This window comes from Panulirus ornatus, chromosome 24 (assembly GCF_036320965.1).
Source record: "Panulirus ornatus isolate Po-2019 chromosome 24, ASM3632096v1, whole genome shotgun sequence".
Taxonomy (NCBI): domain Eukaryota; kingdom Metazoa; phylum Arthropoda; class Malacostraca; order Decapoda; family Palinuridae; genus Panulirus; species Panulirus ornatus.
In genome coordinates, this window is record NC_092247.1 from 7,539,864 (window position 1) to 7,552,298 (window position 12,435).

The window sequence follows — 12,435 nt, forward strand, 5'->3', positions numbered from 1 at the left end:
AAAAGTATCTCCATATCTGTTGAACTCCAGTGCCACTTCTTGGACTTCAGTACCTCACCCTTAACAGGCCACCTGTAGAGGCAACTCTAATGCTGCGTTTTCAGGAGCTCCTACCTGATACTTCTATTAAGTGTGTCTTCCTGATATTCCTGCATGATGTTACGACCTACTACTTGTACCTAATGTTCCCAGCTAATGCTCATATCTACTTCTACCTAATGTTTCTACCTAAAGCTCTTGTCTAAGGTTCCTACCTACTGCTTCCATCTATTGCTACTACCATTTTGCTAAAAGGCCGTGTTATGGCAAAGAATGAGTTAAGTGTTGTCAGGTGTTAGGTTTGACAAGGAGAGATTGTATCTTTGTGGACAGAATACCAGCAGTCCACGTGTGGTTGAGGCAGAAAGAAAATACAGCTACCGTGGTCAAAGGAGTGCACCTAGACAACCACTGAAAAGCTGACTCGCTACGTAGCCATCACCAACCCTACCAATACCCAGGCAGGTAGTAACAGTAAAATACGTTCCATGTTGGTGGCTTCTTCTTAACTACTACCTACTTGTCATGTAGAGAAAAATGGAAAAACACAAATATTGGTATAGGGAAAGTATATTACTGTAAATTCTACTGTAAACGCAACAGATTTAATATGTACCTATATGAATCTGTGATCATTTTATATGTAAGACGGTACAAGCATGAGAGTAAAACCCTAGTGAAAGATAGCTCATAAATCAAGCATTAGTATGGGGGACTCTTGTGTACGAAAGTACTGTTTTCGTCAGAGACCTGACCTTCAGGGAAGTAAGGCTACCTTATACCCTGATTAATATAGTCGGTCGATGCGAAATAATTGTATTGGTCAAAGAGCATCCATAGTCGATATCGAGAAGAGAAAGCGTCGCCACACGATTTTTTTTCGGGCATAATCAACATAATGTATCATCAAAATCCAGGCTTTAGCAGAAGCATATCTCCAAAATGATACAAATAGATGTAAATACAAACATTTCCAGGCTTTTGCTGGAGCTACATAAATAATTGTGTATTAAAAGCGACGTAATTAAAGCCAATTAAAGGCGTTTTGGTAATTAACATGTGTATATTTTTCTTTCCCTTATCTATTACTAGTTACTTAAGTCGAATTTTCTATGATGGCTGATAATTAGGGCTTCCTTTATTTTCTACGTATCACAAAAAAATTATTTAATGTCTGTAAAAGAAGCGGAGTAAACAAAGTGGTATGTCAAATGTCATTCGGTAGTTTCTCTTGTCATTTCACTGCTTCTGGATGTATCTATCGGCATATACAAGTCAAAAGTATATAAGTACAATGAAACACTATCTTTCAATGAGTTACAATGTGAAAAAAATATGGTATAAATACGCGAGAGTTAAAATTCGAGCATTTAAGTCTTTGATTTAAATACCCGTGAGCGTTGCCAGCACCGTATCATTTTATATCAAAAAAAGTACTTAAACTCTCGTATACCTCAAATGAAACTTTACTACAGAATATAAGTATCAATTATAAGAACGTTTGATGATGTTGATTATCTTCATCAAATAATATTGTGTCTAAAATGTGTTTAGTGGTAAATGATCATATGTGGCAACACCAGGTTTTCTTCGATGCGTGAAGGCCGGCATAAGCTGCGCAGCGCCGGCTCCTAGTTCAGTTACTGCCCGACTGTGGAAGCAGTAGGTCGTACGTTATTCTCGTGGCAACAGGACGTAGATCATGATTTGTGTTCCCGTGTTTGCGAAGAGGAACGGGATTCAGTAAGTATTATATGAAACTTTTTGAAGTGATAGACATGAATAAATACTATCAGGAGGTACCGGATTATTTGATAATTCGGTACGTCATAAAGCTTTACACAAACCTTTACACAGTTAATAAAGTTTTGTAACAAGTACATTCTCCTAGTTTTTACACTGGAATTATAATTCATTAAAGTTTGAATAATTTAGTGTTATGTTGTAGACATAACGTAATTTTTTAGTTCTCGTATGAAATTGATTGGCTGGAACAGGCTACTATTGACATTAATCATGATCCATCAGAAGCAGGAGCACTGATAATGGCGCTGCTGTTAAGAGTGCAAGGAAGAGTTTTCAAGATTGATGTTGGTCAGGATGGAACTAAACTACGATGATGGTTACTGCATAGGCCCCTACAGTAGCGAGTCCCTCAGCCGTCCATACCGGTAGTGGCAAGGGAAGCTGCTAGTACTCAAGAGGGCGGTGTATAATACATTAGAGGTATGAGCTCTTTAAGTTTATATATATCGATCAATGTTTAATGGTATTATGTTCATCGTAATCGATATATTTCCGTGCTACCCCAAGTAATGTGGTGTTTGAGCTTGTCCTAGAGCTGCCGACACCTGGAATTTACAGTAGTTTCTTCAGATGTCGCTATCAAATTAAAGACGTATTTAAATTATATCTGTTAACGCATGTGGATACAAGTTTATTGAAACACATTGCACGTACTTTCACAATTTTTGAGGTGATTACTTGCGTACATATAGAGGTACGATATATTTTTCAAACTGTTTTGCTAATTTGGAGAAATCCAGACCTGAACGTAGGTTGAGGCTGCACCTTCCAACAAGTTAAACAAAATAAAAAAGTAATTAATCCATTTTCTCGGTAAACTTTCATTTTTGGTAGTCTTTGTGGTTAATGATCCGGATAAACGAAAGTAGAAAAATATTTTTGAATAGACTTTTACAAGTGATCCAAAAATAGTGGATGATAACGCCAACCAGTATTATGCAAGGTTAAACATTCAGAATTAACCAAAGTAATCATCCTAGGTGAAAAGTCCGTAGGTCATTCTTTAAGGTTTCAAGGTAAAGTATACCAGTAACGATTAAGATAATTGTGGAAAATTGTTTAATTTTATTGTAAGTCAGAATAAGAAACTACGGCCAGTTATATTACTACCCTGCAATTAACGTTTAGTTAATTTCAAGATATCTTAGTATTGTCTTTTGTGTTCATTGGTTTACTATTACATTATAACGTAGTGTTTGCGTACAGTGAATATTTGATATGGTCACTTTACGTCGAGTTCACTCTATGCGAAAGTTTAACCACCAGTTATGATTATGCACTAGAATTGGCAGATTTCCAGTAAAAAATTCTCATCCCTAGATTTTTTTTTATAGTTTTGTGGTATTAATGGAGCCGGATTTGGAGAATTGATAGTTTTTACCTTGGGAAATCGTTAAAGCAGAAGTAATTGTAACTTATAATTATAATAAATTTTGAAATCCTTGATATACTTAGCGGCTGATATATCAGAATTGTTATAAATTCACGCCCTCCACTGACCGCCAACCTGTCTCGTGCATGTAAAGATCACACAACCATTTGTTTCTGTGTTTCGGCTTCGCATAGTAAGCCATCCCAACGGGATTCCCAGCAGCAGACCACATTAGTTGATATATTACAGAAACCATGAAAATAGTATAACAAAAATGATCGTACTAAGTGGGACCTTAAGTGAATGCAAATGCGCGCACGCAAAATCGGTCCATCCATGGATGGCGCTAATAGCGGTCATGCTGCGACTTCGAAATATGGCAAATTGTCATCCATGGAAGCAGTGACTGACAGATCGCATTCATACGTAATTTACAGGGAAAGGGAGACACCATCTAATTGCTCACAGGTTTCCCAAAGGAAGGGAACGTTTATTCGTTGTGAAATACTGTAAAGTAGATGTACCGTTACGACCGTTCTTGTTCCTTGCTGTACGATAGTGTAACCTTTTTATTATTGCTGTAACTAAAGACTGTAAGGCCAAATATTGAGTAATGGCCTCGCTAATTTTTTGACACGTACGAGTTAAATCTGCAACAGAGCTTTTAAAGTAGTGTTTTGGCCAACAGTGATATACATTTTCATACATCTGGTTAAAAAACATTTATAGCCAGCTATTTATGCTAATCCTTTCTATAAACCGATTAATCCAACTGGAAATATTATATACCATCAGTTTAGCAGGTAATGCAAGTTTATATAACTCTATAACGTAATTCCATACTGGGTGAGTTTTAATAAGAAACTTCAAGTGGACATTTAAGGAAAGTTATTGTGGTATATATGTATATATGCCTTTGCCTAGATGCTTGAAATGAGAAACTGCATATTTCAATCTTGGATGTAGCATGCTGCTTTTAATGCCTTTACAATAGTGTGCAAAAATATTTTGGAATTATAGTTCATCAAATTGTCTAGAATTTACCTTTAGAATTTACTGAACTTGAGTGATTTAACATCTGAAAGGAAGTGATTTGTGATATAAACTGTTTACCTTTTTATATATAAACTCCAGTAGAAACTGAGACCTCTGACCTCTGTGCCATATGGGACATTACTATAAACAGTAATACTTGTGAAAAATATTAACATTTTCTCTTCACATATTGAGTATTTTTAAGATGTCCCTCCAGTTTACTATTAAAGAATCAACAGGTAAGTGCAAACTGAAAATTTGACGGCTATAAAAGAAATTTGATGTTAAGATGAGCAAAATCTTGTGTAAATGTTAGTGTGAAAAGCATTTAGGTTACATACGAAGATATAAGATAAACTAAGAAAATGTAAGTATTCAAAATGCAGAAAAGACGCTTTACTGTTACACTTGTATGTAATGTTGATGCGCATTAGTTAATTAGTAAAGTCCCTTCTTGTAAGCTAACTTGCAATTCGTTTAATAGATAGCCCTATTATAGAGGTATCTGGCCGTATTATGGCGTACAATTCGTCGCTACAGCTTTTTTCCGGTGAGAAAATAAGTTTGGCAATTGGATTAGTTAGGTTGACTTATGCTGGGTTCCAACGTAGCCGAGCATTTTGTACTGAAAAACTATTTTTTGTATTGTAAATACGGTGAGTGGACTGTAACTTCAATAGCTTCCACGTGATATGTTTAGTCAAAGTGGTTAAGGGAAAGCCAGTGATGTTATATCTTTGTGTCAAGGTCGTGGTGGTATTGTGTGTGTACCGTTTCTATAAGTTTTTGCCCTGTTAATAGTAGATCGAGGTTTAGGTCTTGGGTTCGCTGACATATTCTTATCGCTCATGTGCTGTGGTTGCTCAGGCTTCATACGGTGAGGAAAAGTGATTTATGAATACCGAGATTTTGGTAGTACTGATGATGAAATGACCGCGTATTAGTAGTAGATCTGCCCTTGCAGATATCTTGATAGTTTTGCTTCGTTTTGTGAATATCGTCTACTTGTTTGAACACAGTTGTCAAGCTTTTATAAATTAAGTTTGGTCAGTAATTGAGCTGTTCTAGGTGTGTGTGCTTGGGAAAACATTGGTTGTGGATGATAAGTCGTATTGACTGTGGAGGTGGAATGGTGGGTATAACTTATTTAGGGCAAGGTTCGATTTTGGTAACTTGTGGCTGTTTAAGAACACCTGGAGAAGTTGAAGAGTTGCTTTGGCGTTTGGTTGGGTTGGAAGGTCTGTTCCGTTATTATTCAAGTCCGTGGTGTTGGTCGGGAATTCTTTCACACCTCGTTTATTATAATTTACAGGGTGTTCGTAATTCGGATTATGGTACAGTGCTGAAGCTGCAGTAGTTTTAAGTGGGGTTATTATTATAATGTCCTCATGCGGTGTTTATTATGCTCTTGTACCCACCCCTAAGGACTAAAAACTTTTTGCCTTCTTTCCGTTGGTGTGCCACATCCTCCTAGATAATGTAAGCTGCTTGCTGTATCTCTATATTTATTTACATGAGGAGGCTTCACCTCGTGATTTAGATATTCATGTATATTTATGAAATTGACACTTGTGGCTCAGTGGGTCTAATAGTAACTCGACCATTGCCATAATTTTGCATTTTTAACTTAAAAATGTGTGGAAGTCGAGAACATTATCCCGGAAAGCAAAAATGGGTATGTTTGAAGGAATAGTGGTTCCAACAATGTTGTATGGTTGCGAGGCGTGGGCTATGGATAGAGTTGTGCGCAGGAGGATGGATGTGCTGGAAATGAGATGTTTGAGGACAATGTGTGGTGTGAGGTGGTTTGATCGAGTAAGTAACGTAAGGGTAAGAGAGATGTGTGGAAATAAAAAGAGCGTGGTTGAGAGAGCAGAAGAGGGTGTTTTGAAGTGGTTTGGGCACATGGAGAGAATGAGTGAGGAAAGATTGACCAAGAGGATATATGTGTCGGAGGTGGAGGGAACGAGGAGAAGAGGGAGACCAAATTGGAGGTGGAAAGATGGAGTGAAAAGGATTTTGTGTGATCGGGGCCTGAACATGCAGGAGGGTGAAAGGAGGGCAAGGAATAGAGTGAATTGGAGCGATGTGGTATACAGGGGTTGACGTGCTGTCAGTGGATTGAATCAAGGCATGTGAAGCGTCCGGGGTAAACCATGGAAAGCTGTGTAGGTATGTATATTTGCGTGTGTGGACGTATGTATGTACATGTGTATGGGGGGGGTTGGGCCATTTCTTTCGTCTGTTTCCTTGCGCTACCTCGCAAACGCGGGAGACAGCGACGAGGTATAAAAAAAAAAAAAAAAAAAAAAAAAAAAAAGAATATACAGTATGTAGTTGTGAAAGTAAAAGGGCTACACAATACGTTAATGTTGCTTCAAGACTTGTAATGTAATTGCAGGAGACATAATACGTAAGTGCACCTGTTGTAAGTCTGCTCTCTGCCGTTTAAAGGGTTTAAATCTATGATGTTAATATGTTAAAGGTTCGTTTTCTCGTGCCGCGTATGCTGTGTGCCCATGAATATTTCCTAAGCGTTGTGATTTAATACGAATTATCATTTTAGGGTGTCTCCTATCCTTAGTTGTTTTTGACGACTTTTAATTAGCCCTTAAGTGTTTTGCAAGCTTCGTTAAATGTTAAATGTCTTAGTGTACCATCAGACGCAATATTTTTCCAGATTTACGTAGCCGCATGATATTTTAAAGCCATCTTGTGTACCGTAAACTGGAATAAATCGTTGGATGTTAAGTCTGTGTTGTGTTCATTGTTTATCTCTGTTCTACTTGTTCCCTTTGTTAATACTACAGTAGGTACTGAACATATATTAAGTTTAAAGTAAATTGTAAGTGTGGTCAGCACACACGTTTCATGGTAATTTTTTTTGACCTCACGATTATAGTGCATCTTCCTTTTTTCGTGTAAATATTCTTTACTTTTGTCAGAATTCTTTGGCTCCATTGTTTTGTAGAGTTAAAATCGTGTAGTCACAAAAAGGAAAAGCATTAACCGGTAAAGTATAATGTTGGTACAGTCTGTTTCGAATTCCAGCTAGAGACCTTTGTATAGAGAATTAAAGCGTATAAGTCTTGTAGGATTCGTTAATTCCCGCACATTTGTTAAAGGTTTAGTAAATTGAAGCACCTGTGTCTTGAAGGATTCGTTAATTCCCGCACATTTGTTGTAGGTTTAGTGAATTAAAGCGCATATGTCTTGTAATATGTTTAGTGAATTAAAGCACATGTCTTGTGGAATTCGTTAATGCCAGCACCTTTGTTATAGGGTTAGCTAATTAAAGCACCTGTGTCTTGTAGAAAACGTTAGTTCCCGCACCTTTGTTATAGGTTTAGTGAATTAAAGCACGTGTGTCTTGAAGGATTCGTTAACTCTTAACACCTTTGTTTGTTATAGGTTCCTCCTAGTTTTCAAGATACAATAATGCACCGGGAAAGGAGGCGTCCTTCGGGTGCTGCTTCCCAGGAAGATCCTGTTGGGTGACCACCTGGGGAGCATTCCTTCAAGTCACATACCTCGAGGAACGCCCTAAAAGTGCCTAAAGTCGAAAATCGTGGGAGGAAAATATTGTTCACTGATATCTCGGATTGCGTAAGGTGTTGGCTTTGCTGTATTTATGGAAGAATCTCTGAGCAAAACTGCGAAGACTCGTGAATTTTTCCTTGGTTATCGATGATTGCTCGGTGAACAATGTCGTCTTCGTAACCTTATTCCATTACATCGTGTACTCGAGCCATATCAATCACACTGTGCTTGAGTTCCTCTCAGTGTTTAAAACTTTACTTCATTGTATGATTAAAAAAGTTGCAGATATTATAAATAAGTTAATCCCCAAAGCGATTTCTTATGTACTTAATTGATGTAAATTGGAAATAAAGGGACATTGTAGCCCAACCCAAAAGAATGTTAGTGACATTTGTTTCGACAAGAATGCTAGTTTGAGACTTTTAATGACTTTCTTGATCCATTGTCATCTTATGGAGAGAATACAATCTATTACAACACCTGTAACGTTAAGATTACTGTGAACTTGTACTGACGTTATCTTAAAATGTCTAGAATTTTCATAATGTACCGAAGAAGTTTTCAAGTTAATGTAATGAGGATCACGGGTAGCTGAAATGTTTGTGAAGAATTTTTAAGATACTGCAAAATGTTTTCACACATTCATTGTAAAAGAATGCTTAATAGACATTAGATCTATCCAAATTCAATGAAACGTCGTGACACATGTATAGAAAAATTACACAAATAAAATTGTGAACGTCTCTCCTGTAGACAATCCACTTTATCAGGTGACTAATTTAGTTATTTAAATCCCAACATCACACTTCGTTCCCGTCGTACAACACACGGTATACCACATCGTTCCAGTTCACTCTATTCCTTGCGCTCCTTTCACCTTCCTGTATGTTCAGGCCTCGATCGCTCAAAAGCATTTTCAGTCCATCCCTCCAACTCCAGTTTGGTCTCCCACTTCTCTTCCTGCCCTCCACCTCTGAGACATGTATCCTTTTTGTCAATCTTTCCTCATTCATTCAATGTGTCAAACCCATTTCAACACACCCTCTTCTGCTCTCAACCATAATCTTTTTATTACCACACATCTTGCTTTCATTACTTACTCGATCAAACCACCTCACACCACTTAATGTCCCCAAACATTTAATTTCCAACACACCTGCCCTCCGCACAACCTCATCTGCAGCCCATGCCTTGCAACCATATAACAGTTGGAACCACCATTCCTTCAAACATATTTTTGCTCATCGAGATAACGGTCTCTTCTTAAACACATTCTTCAACGCTCCCAGAAACTTCGCCCCTCCCCCATCCCGTGACTCTTCTGCTAAGACCACTCCCAGATGTCTAGAAAAGAAAAAAAAAACTTTTCATCTAGTATATATTATATAGAAATGGAATTTCACGACTCGTTCTTTACATATGGCTTAAAATGGGTTCTCGGGTCTTAAAATAGTCTTCTGACATGTTTGTATAAGGCTTCAAAGAAACGTATTCAGGAATCTTCCATCTTGAAAAGAAATCTTCCAAAATCGTTTATGTAATGGACTTATCCCTGGTAAAACGGACACTACATTCTTTATGGGTTAAAAGGAACTCCTGGGACAGCCTATCCTACAACGGAATCTTCGAAGACTTCCCGTCTTGAATGGAGTCGTCCGAGACCCCTATTCCTGAATGAACTTGGCAGAGACCCATCATCATATAATGGACTCGTCCGATATACTTGGTGCTTGCGAAGTTTACTCCTTTTGAGAAAATGGAATCGCCCGGGACTCCCCTATCTTGAAATATACTCGTCCATTCTTATATATGGATAAGAATACTAAGCTCGTGTAATGAGCTTGCCCGGGACTCCCCTATCTTAAAATGGACTCGCCTGAGACTCCCCCATCTTGAAATGGAATCGTCCAACATTCTTGTATATATGTATGAAAGATTGACTCCGATCGTGTAATGAGTTCGACCGGGACTCCCCCTATCTTAAAATGGACTCGCCTGAGAGACCCCCATCTTGAAATGGAATCGTCCAACATTCTTGTATATATGTATGAAAAATTGACTCCGATCGTGTAATGAGTTCGACCGGGACACCCCCCATCTTAAAATGGACTCGCCCGGGACTCCCCTATCCTAAAATGGAATCGCCCGGGACTCCCCCATCTTAAAATGGACTCGTCCGGGACTCCCCTATCTTTAAATGGACTCGCCCGGGACTCCCCCCATCTTGAAATGGACTCGTCCAACATTCTTATATATGGATGAAAAAAATTAACTCCGTGTGATGAGTATGCCCGGGACTCCCCCATCTTAAAATGGACTCGTCCGGGACTCCCCTATTTTAAAATGGACTCGCCCGGGACTCCCCCATCTTGAAATGGACTCGTCCAACATTCTTATATGTGGATGGAAAAAATTGACTCCGATCGTGTGATGAGTTCGGCCGGGACTCCCCCATCTTAAAATGGACTCGTCCGGGACTCCCCTATCTTAAAATGGACTCGCCCGGGACTCCCCCATCTTGAAATGGACTCGTCCAACATTCTTATATGTGGATGGAAAAAATTGACTCCGATCGTGTGATGAGTTTGGGCGGGACTCCCCTATCTTAAAATGGACTCGTCCGGGACTCCCCTATCTTAAAATGGACTCGCCCGGGACTCCCCCATCTTGAAATGGACTCGTCCAACATTCTTATATATGGATAAAAAAAATTTGACTCCGATTGTGTGATGAGTTCGGCCGGGACTCCCCCATCTTAAAATGGACTCGTCCGGGACTCCCCTATCTTAAAATGGACTCGCCCGGGACTCCCCTATCTGAAAATGGACTCGCCCGGGACTCCCCCATCTTGAAATGGACTCGTCCAACATTCTTATATGTGGATGGAAAAAATTGACTCCGATCGTGTGATGAGTTTGGCCGGGACTCCCCCATCTTAAAATGGACTCGTCCGGGACTCCCCTATCTTAAAATGGACTCGCCCGGGACTCCCCCATCTTGAAATGGACTCGTCCAACATTCTTATATATGGATAAAAAAAATTGACTCCGATTGTGTGATGAGTTCGGCCGGGACTCCCCCATCTTAAAATGGACTCGTCCGGGACTCCCCTATCTTAAAATGGACTCGCCCGGGACTCCCCCATCTTGAAATGGACTCGTCCAACATTCTTATATGTGGATGGAAAAAATTGACTCCGATTGTGTGATGAGTTCGGCCGGGACTCCCCCATCTTAAAATGGACTCGTCCGGGACTCCCCTATCTTAAAATTCTTATATATGGATAAAAAAAATGACTCCGATCGTGTAATGAGTTCGGCCGGGACTCCCCCATCTTAAAATGGACTCGTCCGGGACTCCCCCATCTTATAATGGACTCGTCCAAGATACTTGTTAAAATGTATAAGGGTGCTCTCCCTTTGCTAAAATGGACTCGCCCTGGACTCCCCCATCTTGAAATGGACTCGCCCGGAACTCCCCCCATCTTGAAATGGACTCGCCCGGAACTCCCCCATCTTGAAATAGACTCGTCCACCACTTCCCTATTCATAAATTGACTCGCCTGAGACTCCCCCATCATATAATGGCCTCGTCCATGACTCCTCCTTAAAATGGACTCGCCCGGGACTTACCCTCCTCAAAATGGACTCGTCCACCATATCTTTAAATGCATTAAAAGCAGACTCCCCTGTACTAAAATGGACTCGCCTGGGACTCCTCTATCCCGAAATGGATTCGTCCAACTTGCTCTTGCAAGGAACCAAAGGAAATAGCACCGGACTCATCTTAAAATGGACTCGTCCGAGAACCCGTCTTATATTGGTCTCATCCAAGATACTTAAAATGTGCAGAGGACTCAGTTTTTAAAATGGACTCGAACCTTACAATGGATACTTCAAAGACTCCCCTATTCTTAAATGGACTCACCCGACACATCCTTTATAATGTACTTTCAAGATACTCGTCTGTGTCAAGTTTACGCCCCATATTTACAAGTTTCACCGGGGACTCCCCGAGCTTATTAGAATGGGTTTGCCAGACCCAGTCTCCGTAAAATAGACTTCCCGTGGGCTCGTTCTTCTCCATCTCAGAAAAAGACCCACACTGTGGACTTTGCAAATCCTAGAATGGTTTCGCCGAAGACAAAGTTAAAATTAAGTCAAACAGGACTCACCCGTTTGAAAGGTACGCTCGTCGGGCACTCCCCGCTCTTAAAAGGAATTTTGTATTTTTTTTTTGTATGATATCTTAAAATTGATGTCCAAAACCCTTATTAAATGAAATGGAAGAGGAACCTCCCTTTACTCATTTAAAAATACTTTTTTTTCAAGATGGCCTAGACATGGACTTGCTTAGCGAAATATTTCCTTATGGCAATTTTAAGATGGGACGAGACTCTCCAAGCTCGAAAATGGACTCGTCCTACTTAAGTATTCAGCGTTTTTACAATGTACTTTCCATGTACACCTGGATTAGATAATGGATTTTTCTAAGACAGCCTTTAATCATAAGTATCCACCTTCCTAAAATAGACACCGTACTTTAAAGTGAACGTTTAAAGTCTTTTATAACTTCAAAGACAGTAGTAAAGACTTGCCAATAGTACGCAATCTTACAACAGGCACGTCTGGATCCAACTTTAT